This window comes from Agelaius phoeniceus, chromosome 3 (assembly GCF_051311805.1).
Source record: "Agelaius phoeniceus isolate bAgePho1 chromosome 3, bAgePho1.hap1, whole genome shotgun sequence".
NCBI lineage: Eukaryota > Metazoa > Chordata > Aves > Passeriformes > Icteridae > Agelaius > Agelaius phoeniceus.
Genome location: NC_135267.1, coordinates 19788361 through 19800928, shown reverse-complemented (window position 1 = coordinate 19800928; position 12568 = coordinate 19788361).

Here is a 12568-nt window from a genome sequence, read left to right as displayed (position 1 = left end):
CTTCACCTAAACTGTTGTATAAGGGGCTAATTTTGCAAATTAAAACCAAACCAAACAAAAACCAAACAAATAAACAGAAAACCACACACCCAAAAAACCCCCCAATCCCAAAAAAAAATCAAACCAACCAACCAACTAAAAAAAAAAAACCCAAAAAAACCCAACTAAAAAAAACCGACCAGAACAAAACCCATTGAAGTTTAGCTGATTTCGTATCTTTCCAGCTTTAACATTCAGCTATCACCAGCTCATCTCTCAATTCCTTTCCCTGCCATTGCAAGCCTGTCAGTCTGATAGTCTAATCACAGTTCTGCAACAAATATAATTTAATTTATTTTACCTCTCTCTTTGTATTCCTCCAATGAATCTGCTTTTCTACTGCATAAAACATAAATGGCTTATCTTCACCTTCAAAGACTTTGACAGCCTATTTCCATCCTGCCTATGATTTCTCATTCAGGACTGAGATGCTTCTGCTCAAGTTAAACTTTCAAGCAAGAATCACAGAATGGTTTGGGTTGGAAGGGACCTTAAAAATCACCTAGTTGCAAGCCCCCTGCCAGGGGCTGGGACACCTCTCACTGGACCAGGCTGCTCAAAGTCCCATCCAGTCTGGTCTTCGAGGACTTCCCTTTGTTGCCTCTAGCATGGGAGTAATAGGAACATCACTGTTACCACATTATCCTCCTTAAAACACTCCTTCACCTTGATGCCTGCAAAGATCTGGACAAAAATTAGATAGGTCAAAAGCATGTTAAAACTTTTACTTAAGAGGCTAGACAATACAGACTCTCCTGTCTGTTCTTAATGTTCTATTATTTGCCTAATAACTACAGCGCAGGCTGCCCCTCTGACAAAGATCACATTTTTTTCTAAAATGTGAAAACCTCCACTCACAAGGGTTATAGTGCATGACAAGTGCTTACAGGCAGTATGGTAACACCAATCTCCCAGCATGATTCAGAAACATATGAAGATAATTTTTTAAATTTTTTTTCATCATGTTATGATTCTAGTTATTTACTTTCTGCTTTCCAGACCTCAGACAATATACTTAGAGCTTTCCCCATCTCTATAAGGGGCAAGGCATTTTTAATGACTTAGTATTTTCCTTTGGGTCCATGACACCAGTCCAGGAGAAGCAAAAGCACGAAAAATTTTATTGTGAGAATCATGATAAAATTTAGACTCGGCCAAAACAAAGGTTTCACTTACAGACCTCACACAGGAACTTAGACTTGGCCTTCACCACTGGCAAGTTGTTCACATGTAGCAGATACTTCCTCCCTAGATACAAGTTGTCTTAATTCCAATTCCTTTCTATAATCTATTATCAAGCACATACTACCTGGCAGCATCCTCACAAGCCTGTACAGGCTGTTGCAAAGACGTCCCACACCTTGTCTAGAAAGTGTCCCTGCTCATCACATCAGAGAAGAGACACACCAGCAAAGTGGTGTGGGCTGCAGTTTATTCCCAGGGCTCTTATCTGGTGCCTTTTCACTAGCAGGAACAGTCATTTTCAAGTTAACATTTTACTTAGGGCCGGTTTTCTGAAAGCATATAAATGAGCTCATTAAATAACTTGTATAAAATGCAATTTTTCATCTTCCTGGAAGATTTCCTAATGTAGATTATTGGAAAACTTTATTTTCATATACTTCTATTTGTTGGTGGTTTTTTAAAATAACTACAGCCCACAAGCAGACTTTTTCCTTACACAACTGAAGAACTGTGAGTCAAAAATGTGCAATATCTACAATAAGGAATTTACATTCCAGCTTCCCACAGTTCCTCCCAAATGACCGATACCCTTTCTGAGGTAAAAATGAGAAACCAGAGAACAAAGCAAATAACACATAATAGTACTAAAAAAGGCATAGCTGAGGAATTCAGAAAGAAACTGTGCATGCCTTGTATTAAAAAATATTTACATGTTGAGAGATATTTAGTACTGAAGGAATCAGGGCCTTCTGCTTAAACTCAATTGGCAAAGTGACAGTTTGACTGGAGCCAGTAGAAGGGTGGTGACAACACCCCACAATGTGTCAATGCCTCTTCCTTTGGTCTTAACCAGTATGGCCATTCTAGCACACCTCTTACCTCTGTTGGCAACCTCACCAGTATCAGTTATCCACTGTAACCATCACAGCTCTGCTGCATTTTCCTGTGTTTAATTTCTTCACCACTCAGCTCTCCTAACACAGACAGTACAGCAGGAGAGCAGCTTGTTTGCTCTGAGAAGTTGTCACCAATTCCAAGTGAGAAAGTTCAAAAAGTTTCATGAGAAGATACAGAGCTATTAGCAGCCTGGACTTTACCAAATGCAACACCTAAAAAGTTATAGAAATGTCACTATTTTACAGTCCCACTCTTAATACAGCATTAAAACACACATTCAGGCCAAACATTGTCTGCCTAATAAACACAGGACCTATAAGCATATTCAGCTATTTAAAGACTCCTGAAACTACTCATGCAACAAAACTGCAGAGGTAAATGGCTGTATTATTTTATTTGCCATTATTCATGCAATACTTGTTGCAGAAAAAAGAGCCCATAATGACTGAGGGACAGCAATACCCATGCAACCACATGGTCAATCAGTCCAGGAAACTCAATGGGGTTAGACACGACTGAAAGAAAGAAAATCTGACTCCACACAGTTGCATTAATGTTTATGGATTAAAAAAAAAAGCAGAATCAGAAACTGAGGAAAATTATTTGACTGCAGCAGAAGTGTGAGCTTGAGCATCTCTTGCACTTGTGACTCTATCAGGAATATGTGTCTCCTAGAAAAAAAAAGGCTAGAAAAAAAAAGCAAAATCAAAATAACATGATTTTCTACAAAGATTGTTTTAAAACTGAATTTGATTTTCTACAGACATTGCTTTAAAACTGAAATTCAGTTCCCAAAAATTTGTCAGCTTAAGTCTCCATAAGATCCACTGTAAAAAAGGCCTGAGAAATTTTCCCCTGTTTACCCACATTATCTGACTGATGCTTTAAGTTTTAGCTTTCATATTTTTTAGATTCTGTACTGCCTCAGTGTGTGACTCTGAACTTCATGTAAAGTGTCAGCAAGTTCTCTTCACAGGCTAGTTAGACAAAACAATCCTTTTCCAGCCTGAGAACCAAGAACATCTTTGCAGCTTTAGGCTCAAGAAGTGTAAACAATAATGAACTGAAGACAGCAATCTGGGAGGATGGGACTTCATAATCTGAAGCTGCGTTTGGACAATTGACCCAAATATGTAAATGGACCAAAACTTGTAAAAGTGTGAACACTCGTGACTGGTTGTCCATCCTGGGTCCATCTTGGGCAGAGCCCCAGCCAGGCTCTTGTGCTGCCCAAGGTGTATCCTTTGAAGGCCTTTCAATAAACACCTACTTTATTCCTTTAACTCTGTCCAGCCTCTGTTCTAGGTCAGCCTCTCCAGGCATCAAGACCACAACAAGGAGAGCACCTTCCAGAATCTCTTCAATTTACAACACTCTTACAATTTAACCCCTACTAAACTGGGAAGTAATCTCAAGATTCATCTCTTCTCAGCTATTTCAGAAACAAAGATCTATTCACCAATTAAATATATATATTTTTTGTTTGATTTTTTTAATAAAGTTGTTTTATGCAAGGCCTACTTAAATTATGAAATCAGGGTTTACTTTAACATGAAGAGAAGACAGACAAAAATACTAAAGGCAATTAATAATGTTAATTTGCCTTTGTACTTTCAGTGAAATGTTTTCATTCTCTGTGTTTTCTTTATATAGCATAGCAGAAGAACTGTTTTAGTGTAGGTGTATGGCAGAAAACAAAGATCCCAGAGACACCCAGCCATGCCAGTACCATTTATGACATTACATGGCATATCCTTTTACGTTACTGCATTTGTAGATACAAATAATTTTCATACACGGTTGCTTATTTAAAAGAACAAGCCCTGAACTATGTTAGACAGAGCTTCTCTTCTAAAAACTTCTAAAAAGACTTCTGGAAAGGCCTTTAAAATTTTTTCCGTATCAACTGACTAAGTGATGTCTTCATTTTCCTCATTTATTTAAATATTACTGATTACCAGTATTACTGACCACTTAAATATTACTGAATTTAATCCATCACGCCACTCTCTTCCCCATGTTGTATAATAGACCACAGAACTTGTCTTGGATGAGCTGACCTATGAGCTTGCGATGACATAACAATGCTTTAATGCCACGGAGTGATCCTTTAAGTAGCAGTCTCTGAGTTCCATAGGAAATTTCTGCAGTAAAATACTATTTTGTGAAGTGGCTCTGCCAGCAAATGTCTCTTAAAATACATTAAATATATGAGTAAAGAATGATTTGATTTATTTTCTCTTCAAAAACATCACTTTCATTTTATTATGGAGTACAAATATCATTTATTTAAGCTAAACTTCACCACAATCAAATTTTTGTGAACAGACAAAACCTAATCTGTTTTCAGACTGATGTGAAGGAGAATTAAATAGTGTTCTCTTCAATTTATTGAATTAATTTATTGAATCACATAATATGCTACTGCAGGCACTTTTTTCTCTAAGGATGGTCATCATATCGTAACCAATCAGCCATAAAACTCAGAATATTAAGAAAGAAGCAGGGCAGGGAGAAGAGGATGGGGGTGGGAAGGCAGGATGCAACAGTAGAAAAGCTCAATTTAACAATCACAGAATGAGGGGAAAAGATTAATGAAAATCTTAAAGAAAAGTTTTTAAAAGGGAGGCAGAGATTTGCACCTACACAAAAACACACACAGGTACATGTATTTAGCTCTCTTGTTCTGAATACAGAACTATTAACCAGTAGACATATTATTGAAGCAACACATGAAAAAGAAAGTGGAAGAGAAGCCCATTTACCCAACCAAACCAATTTAAAAAATAATTCCTTAATGCAACCCTATCTAAATTGCAATTAGCAATCAGAGTAAGAATAGACCCTGCTATACTCTGACAATATTGGTTTTGCTATAGTCACACAGTGGAAAAAGATGTTTAAACACCCTATCATCTGCTGCAAACAGTACAATGCACATAAGGTAAATAAAAAAAAAAATCCTCAGTGCTGGAATAGATCCCATCAATTAACTGGCACCTGGTAAAAAGTTTGGAGAGTTGAGAGGTATGGGTCCTGGTTCAACATTAACAGGAAATTACTTGGGATCAATGCTTATCAAAACAGCATTCTGAAACAGTCTTTCTCATACATGCATTTGGAAGAAAAAAGAAATCTCAGTATTTTTGGCATCCAATGTGTTAAACAGACGATAGGTATCAGATGGCAATACAGGGTGAGTAGCAAAAATATGACAAACCACAGTCATCTGTAAACAGAGCAAACCTACTGAAATTCTAACTACCATATGGTGGTAACAAACAGGACACGTGCAAAACAGGAAAAGATCTCACAGTGAGGGGTGTGATAGGAGCCAGCAAGATGCAGAACTGAAAAAAAATACAATAGGACTGCAAGCGCAACAGTGATAATGTTTCAAATTAATTATATTCAGCTGAGGCTCACTGTGTACAGTATGTCTTCTACCTAAAAATAATTTAACAGCCTTGCTGAGAGCATATCTAATTTATCATCCTGTTCACCTTCCTTTATAATTTCCATATTACAAGGAACAAAAAAGGCTCACACATCTATTTTAAATATACCATCAAAGTTCTTGAACACAAGATAATGATTAAGCTTGTCTCCAGCATTACTTAATTCTCTTCATTCTTCTGGATGCCTAAGTAAACACAAATGAAAAGCATATGGCATCTTAGTGAATTAGAAAATTAGAAAAGGAGAACATTAACTGGTTTATTTTATGCTTTAAGCATACCACATGGTAAAATTTAAAATGTCAAGGCTCTTTATGATTTATTTTAATTTCTTCTTTTAGTGCACGCTCTAAGTTAAATGTCTGTGGTGGTCCATACTGAAGAGGATGGGCTGTGAAACAGCCACACTGCAGATAGCAGTACTTTAAGAGGCCAGGATAGATAACATCGAGTCAGGTGGGTGAGAAGAAAAGAATGATGGGAACAGTTATGTAAATTAAGTTTTTCCTCATAAGGTTATGTTCTGAACCCTGCCCTCTGATTGATTCCATATAAGGTATTTTTTCTGTTCCTCTTTGTTCATTGGTTCCCTGCCCTGAGTTAATTATGTAAGGTTGTGTTCGTCTCCTTTTGAGGTCTTCTGGAGTAGCTCCCTACGGCATACAGCTTGTGTTTTTGTGGCGCATTGATTGCCAGCACACCTTTTATTTCACTTTATTAAACTTTGGGTTTGAAGCACTCCAGTCGTATCCATCCCTGTTTTATTTGCTGCCACACTCCCAGCTGATCTGTCCCTGGGGCTGCGCTCACCAGTGGCAATGAGGGCTCATCCACCACACAACTCAACCAATGTCCTCAAGAATACTATTTGTGAAAGAAAATCAATAGCATTTTTCTCCATATTTTTAATGCCTACTTTTTCTCCAGAATATCACTGCTCATAACTGTTTTAAGAACATTGTCTTGAGTTTGAAATTATTCCCAGTAGAAAAATTGAGCCTGTTTTGTGATAAGCATCCTTGCTTCTTGATGCTCACTGAGACTGTACAAGCTAAGAAATAAACCTGTGTCATCAAAAAAATTTTCTGCAAAACTGTCTCACCTGATGAAGCTGTTGAGTAGAAAGTTTAAGTCCCAAATTAGTGTACACTATTTTTTTCTTTGATCTAAATTTCCACAGCAAGGCTTACAGAAAAACATGGCATTCGATTTCTGGTTTTCTTCTCCTTTCCTTCCTGTATCTATCAACATTTTGATTGATTCCCAAGCCAACTATTTATGCCCAAACACTTATGGAAAGACATTCCCATAAAAAAATCTAGTCCACACAGTTCAGTACTGCTAATATTTCAAAATATGGATTTTATTTCTGTAATAATGCATATTGGATAAATGCTATTTGGGCAACATAGCAGAAGGACATAAAGAGGGATGTTTCTCTAACCACGTGCTCACTCATCACATCCAGCAGACCCACTGCAGTTCTCTCCTGAGGAGTCATACCCACCATAGGCATGATTTTAAGGGAAGAAAAGCTTCTGCCAACCTATTTACCCTTTAAGTCCTAGCAGAAAACCCCTAAGGCTCATTTTAAACCAATAATATCTTAAATAACAGGAGTGAGTGTCCCTTGGGAAACACTGCGCAAAGTCTACTAAACTGTTTTATGATTCTGCCTGCCACTCTGAAGTACCCATAAATTTGGCAGAGAGACATTTCTCCAAGGGTTTTCCTTGGTTAGTATTTTTCTGCTGTTCCATAGTGGTTCTCACAATAGCCCACTACACAGTGTGGAGTCACAGATATTCAGGCTCCCTGATCATTTCAGACCACCACAGAGGTCCACAGGCTGCTGAGCCATCACACACCATTAAGCTCAGACCTTCAGAAAATTTGGTTCAGTCCCACAGAAGGCTCCAGGTACAAATCTGATACTCCAGTGTAACTGTGTCTGTAGACAAAGCACTGAAAATTTTTGAGTGACCAAGAATTTGTTCCAGAGCACTTGGATCTAACCATACCATTAGTCTTCTACTTACTCTCTAGTAACTCTCTAGTAGGAATAGGTACTTCATTCCCCTTGGATAACCCTTTGCAGAAGCAAACACTGTAAAAATTTAGTTCCTGTCATAACTCAGTATTTTCTTAACCTAAAAATGGATTTCCAGATGGAGCTAGATGTAAAGGAAGAGTATCAATCTTTTACATCAGGCCTTCTTATTGCTTGAGCCAGCAGCCTCTAAGCAGAGTTCTTGTCATTTTGATGACACTGAGTTGCCCTTCTGCCAAATTCACAGATTTTTCACAACAACATGGAAGAGTCACAGAATGCGACCACTGTTTTGCAGTCTTGTTCTGCACCACGTTTTAAAAGGCACTCCCTCCCTTTACATGGGGTATGTAATTTAAAATCCAAAGCTGTGACTCAAGAGTGCTCAAGCGACATTTTTATCCACTACATTGTACCACATTCTCTAAAAGCTGAACAGAATGATGAAGAGTGGAAGCTGTATGGGTATCCAGAGTGAGATCCATCAAAATGGATGATGTCTTATCAGCTCCCTCCACCCAAGTGGAACAACTAAAAATTTCTTTCTGTCAGCTATAATCCGAACAGCCACAGTGCATTTCTGAAGTAGAAGCAAAAATCTGGAGGCTTCAAGAAAATTCCTGGAGCTGGCCAACAGCAAAAATCCTGAGAGTTTTTCCATGTTTCAAAGAAAATCACCTACCAAGCCATCTGTGCACTGCACCACACTTTGGTCTGTCGCCAGGATAGCAAAGAGGTGAGCTGCACCCAGAACACTGACATCATCCAGCCATGTCACTGCAGCCTCATATGTGCTGGCTTCACAAAAAGCAGGAAGCTAGGTACAATTTGCCAGAAAAAATTGTTATATTTAATGATGGGGCAAGCAAATCTGACTTGGCTGATGAAAGACAGTAATTTTCCTACCTGAAAACAGACAAGGAGTAGGTATCTCTGAGTAGCAGCAACTGTCACCTTTTTTTTCTCTAAATATTTGCCAAGATTATCAAAATAATATCCTGGTATGACCAATAATATGTGTATATTCAAAAAGCCTCCTGCTAGAATTGCACCATGTGAAATGCCATTTCTAGCACTTTAGGAAGAGGTGATATGGTGCACTGAAGGACAGACAGGATCTATTTTTCTGTGACGAGGACTGAGACATGAGATTTTTTGTGCATACTAAATTTTCTGCCTGTGCTCACTGCCACTGCTATTGTAATTTAGTTATGTCACAGGCCATTAGAAGACCAAAATATATATGTGAGGAAGACTGCAAGAAGGCAGAGTGTTAGAAACTAAAATGATAATATCTCTAGATAAGAAGTTTGGACCAAAAATCTACTAGGTACCCTATTTTATTTAATTTGTTAGATCTAGTCACCAGGGGGATTATTTGGTATTTGATATGGATTCCTCAGCCAAATCACTACACTGTTAGGAGCCTGGAAGGATTACTACTTTAGCCTGGAAGAGTGTGGAAGCATGGCTTCGCACACTTTGTGTCATTACCTAGTTGATTACCAGGGAGTTATGATTGATAGTATGTGTGACTGATGGCTGAGAAATAGTGGAGTGGTTGCAACCATTATATTGGAAATATTATCATCACCTACAACTAAATATATTAAAGACTTAAGTTTAGGTGAGTTGTCTTTACTAGACCATAAAACATCTATTAGTGCTCTTAGGAAACCTGTTTTGGTGTTAGGAAGATGTACAATATGAGCTCATTAAGATTCTTGCAACATGGTGACATCAAAAGCTTTAGTTCTAGCTAATGTAATAAAAATGGCCCCTTCTGTCTCTTCTAGGGGAATTCAAAATCAAAATTTAAAAAAATTGAAAATATAAGAAAAACAAAACTAAAAACAATAAATTATCTATGTCCTGGAGTTCAGGAAGCGTGTAACACTGTATTGATGGGATCTGAAGCTGTGTAATGCATTAACTTGAAGATAAGAAGCAAGTCTTGTTCAGAGAATACTGAGAGATCAACACCTACTAGGTGAATCTCACTCACCATTAAAAATGCATGCCCTGCTTCCAAGGACAGTCACTTCAACTCCCATCCCTCAGTGCTTATGCTGCCTTTCACCACTAGATTAAAAAGCTTTTAGTGGTGAATACTGTGCATGTATGAAAGTGTTTACACTTTATAATTAAGTCACCTTTTGATCTCCTGTGTGATAAACTAAAGAGATTGAAATCTCTAAATCCTCCACTGCAAAGTAGTTTCTCCAGCATCTGAAACATTATTGTAGCTCTTAACTGAACCTTTTGTGACCTTTCAACAAGCTTTAAAAATATAATGCCCTAAGAATTGTGTCCTTCCTTTATCCTTTTTCCAAATGTTGTATTACAAATGCCAAGTGTGAATGTCGAGCTTAGTGGTCCAACAACCTCCATGGTTATCCAAGTGCCCCTCTTGCATACTGCCTCTGTGTCAGGAGTCTAATAAATTTACAGAATATTCCTAATTCCCAAAATTTAACAAAAGAAAACAGATCATCAGCCAGCCAGGACTTCTGAAGCCAAGTCTTCAGTCTTCCTGTGCACAAATAATTCAGGCCTATTTATTTTTAAATATTTATCAGAGGTGGGTGATGTCACAAGTTTTGTTCCATTACTATCAAAGTCAGAAAATACTTCTTGTCCTCACAGGACATAAATACACTTTTTCATTTTTCCCTATGTACAAAATAAAGGCTGTTGGTGCTGCATCATTCCTAAGGTAGATATCAGTTACTCAGTTAAAATATCACATTCCCTAGAAGATATTCCATATTAAACTTGACAGGATACTATTGAATGCAAGCAAATCAAAGTTTCAAAGTCTTACATCAGTATTTTCATCTCTGCAAAAACCAAAAACTACTGCCCTATTTCCTTTTTTGTAGTGTCTACAAAGAATTACATGAAATCTTTTCTTCACATAAAATCTTTCCTATTCTCAGTAAGCACATTTGAAATTTTTTAAAGTACAAAAATTAACTTTCATTTTTATGATGCACAGGATTTACAGATGAAGAGTTCTACATAAGTACTTAAGGAAAATTAAAATAAAAATGGAAAATGCAAAATGAAAAGTGCCAATAATTTCTTATGAAAAAAAAGACAACATAATTTTTTCGGCCAGTCAGGTGTATGCTTTTCCTGTGATCATTTGTACTACTGAAAAATTTTCAAAGTCAGAAAAAATACCTTCTTTTCATGGAAAAAAAAATCAACTGTCCCTCCTTAAGAAAGAAGTCTCACTCTTCTAATGTAATTATTCTACCCCCCCCCGTCAAAAAATGCTAGATAATGTGAATCACAGTAGAATTCACACAATTAAGGCTTATCTTATTTTCACCAAAAAAATACATCTATTACTTGCAGCAAAATGCTTCACTGTGTTCTCTCCTTATTCTCTTCTACTGATGTTCCTTAGTTAAATCCCAAAGTCTTCAGCTCGGAAATTCCTTAGAAACAATTCTGCAATCCTTCCTTCACCCTACTTTCTATTTTTAGCTTTCAGATGTTGGCAGGTAGAAAAGTCAATTGCTTGCAAATCCTGAATTTCAGCAGAGTTCCTTTGATTTCCTTCTTCGAGGTTGCAACAGACAATTAGTATGTCCCCGCTGTCAGGAAAGTTCTTAATTGAGTTCATGAAAAGGCTTTTGAATTCTTGACTGAAGTGGAACACTCTTGTTTATAGCTCGTGGTGCCATCGCTGCCAGGCTATGAATAGCTCTTCCGCTTCCCCTCCTGCAGTGGAGAGGCAGCGGCCCCGCGTCCGCTCCGCCGCCACAACCGGCACCGCCGGCAAACCTTCCACGTGCCTGGCAGGGATCACCACGGTGCCACTGCTGGAGGCCTCCTCCAACAGGCTTGGGACTTCATCTGCACTCACACACATTCAACTCCTACCAAATCCAACATGTCACCATAAAGAAAAGAAACCCTGAGTATTTGTGGTTCGATTTTTCTTGCCATCTTCTATCAACTGAAATGACCACTACAATAAACATCTAAAAAGCCTAATTCAGAAAAAGGATATTTCTATGAACTGAAATTCCAACATTTTTATGTAAAGTTTTAGACCTCCAAACAATAATGTGACATTCTGTGATTTTCTTTAGGTGAATCTGAGCTTTAACCTTTGAATATTTATTGTGATTTTACTTAGATAAGTGTTTAGCTCTGGCAAGGATATGATTTGCATTTTATTTGTAAGGAGAGCAAATATGGATTCACACAAGAAGAGAGACCTAGAATGACGAGAATTGAGAGACAAAAAATACAAATTCCAGATTAAATCTTTTTAGATGCTGAAAACAAAAAGGGAGTAGATGACAATACAAATACTGCTCTAGGAAAAAAAACCAAAAAAACTTAAAGTAGAGTGTCAGACAACTTTTATCACTTATTCATTTTTAGCACTTTCAGAATCTTGTAAATATAACTCCTCTGCTATTCAATTTTCTTCTTCTCTATTTAGAAAATACTAGCTGCACTAGCAGGCTTCCTCTATGTCAAGCCAATATCCCTCTATTTGTTTTACTTCCTTCCTTATTCATTAGCTGAAATGATGAAGTCAAGAGGATTAATAAGTAAGAAATGTTCTATTTCTAGATCTGACAATGCAGCAAATTTCATAACTAGATACTTCAGAGACACATTCATTGAAAATGTGTTTTAGTTTTTTAAGAGACTGGCAACTGTATAAACAAACTAAACCATAGCTTCTTAACTCAGCACCTTAAAACCACAACCCTGTTCAACATAGATGTTCCCAAAAAAAAAACCGTTCCAAATAGCACGTCAAAGGGATGCACTACATTCCCACAGTCAGGCAGCTGAATCCTGCCCCTAGTGGAGTCTATTGTGTAATTCTCTCACACTAAAGCAGAAATCTGCTTTTGATTGCCCTGGCCCTACCTGAGCTCTTTCATTTTAGTTCTGGAAACAACTG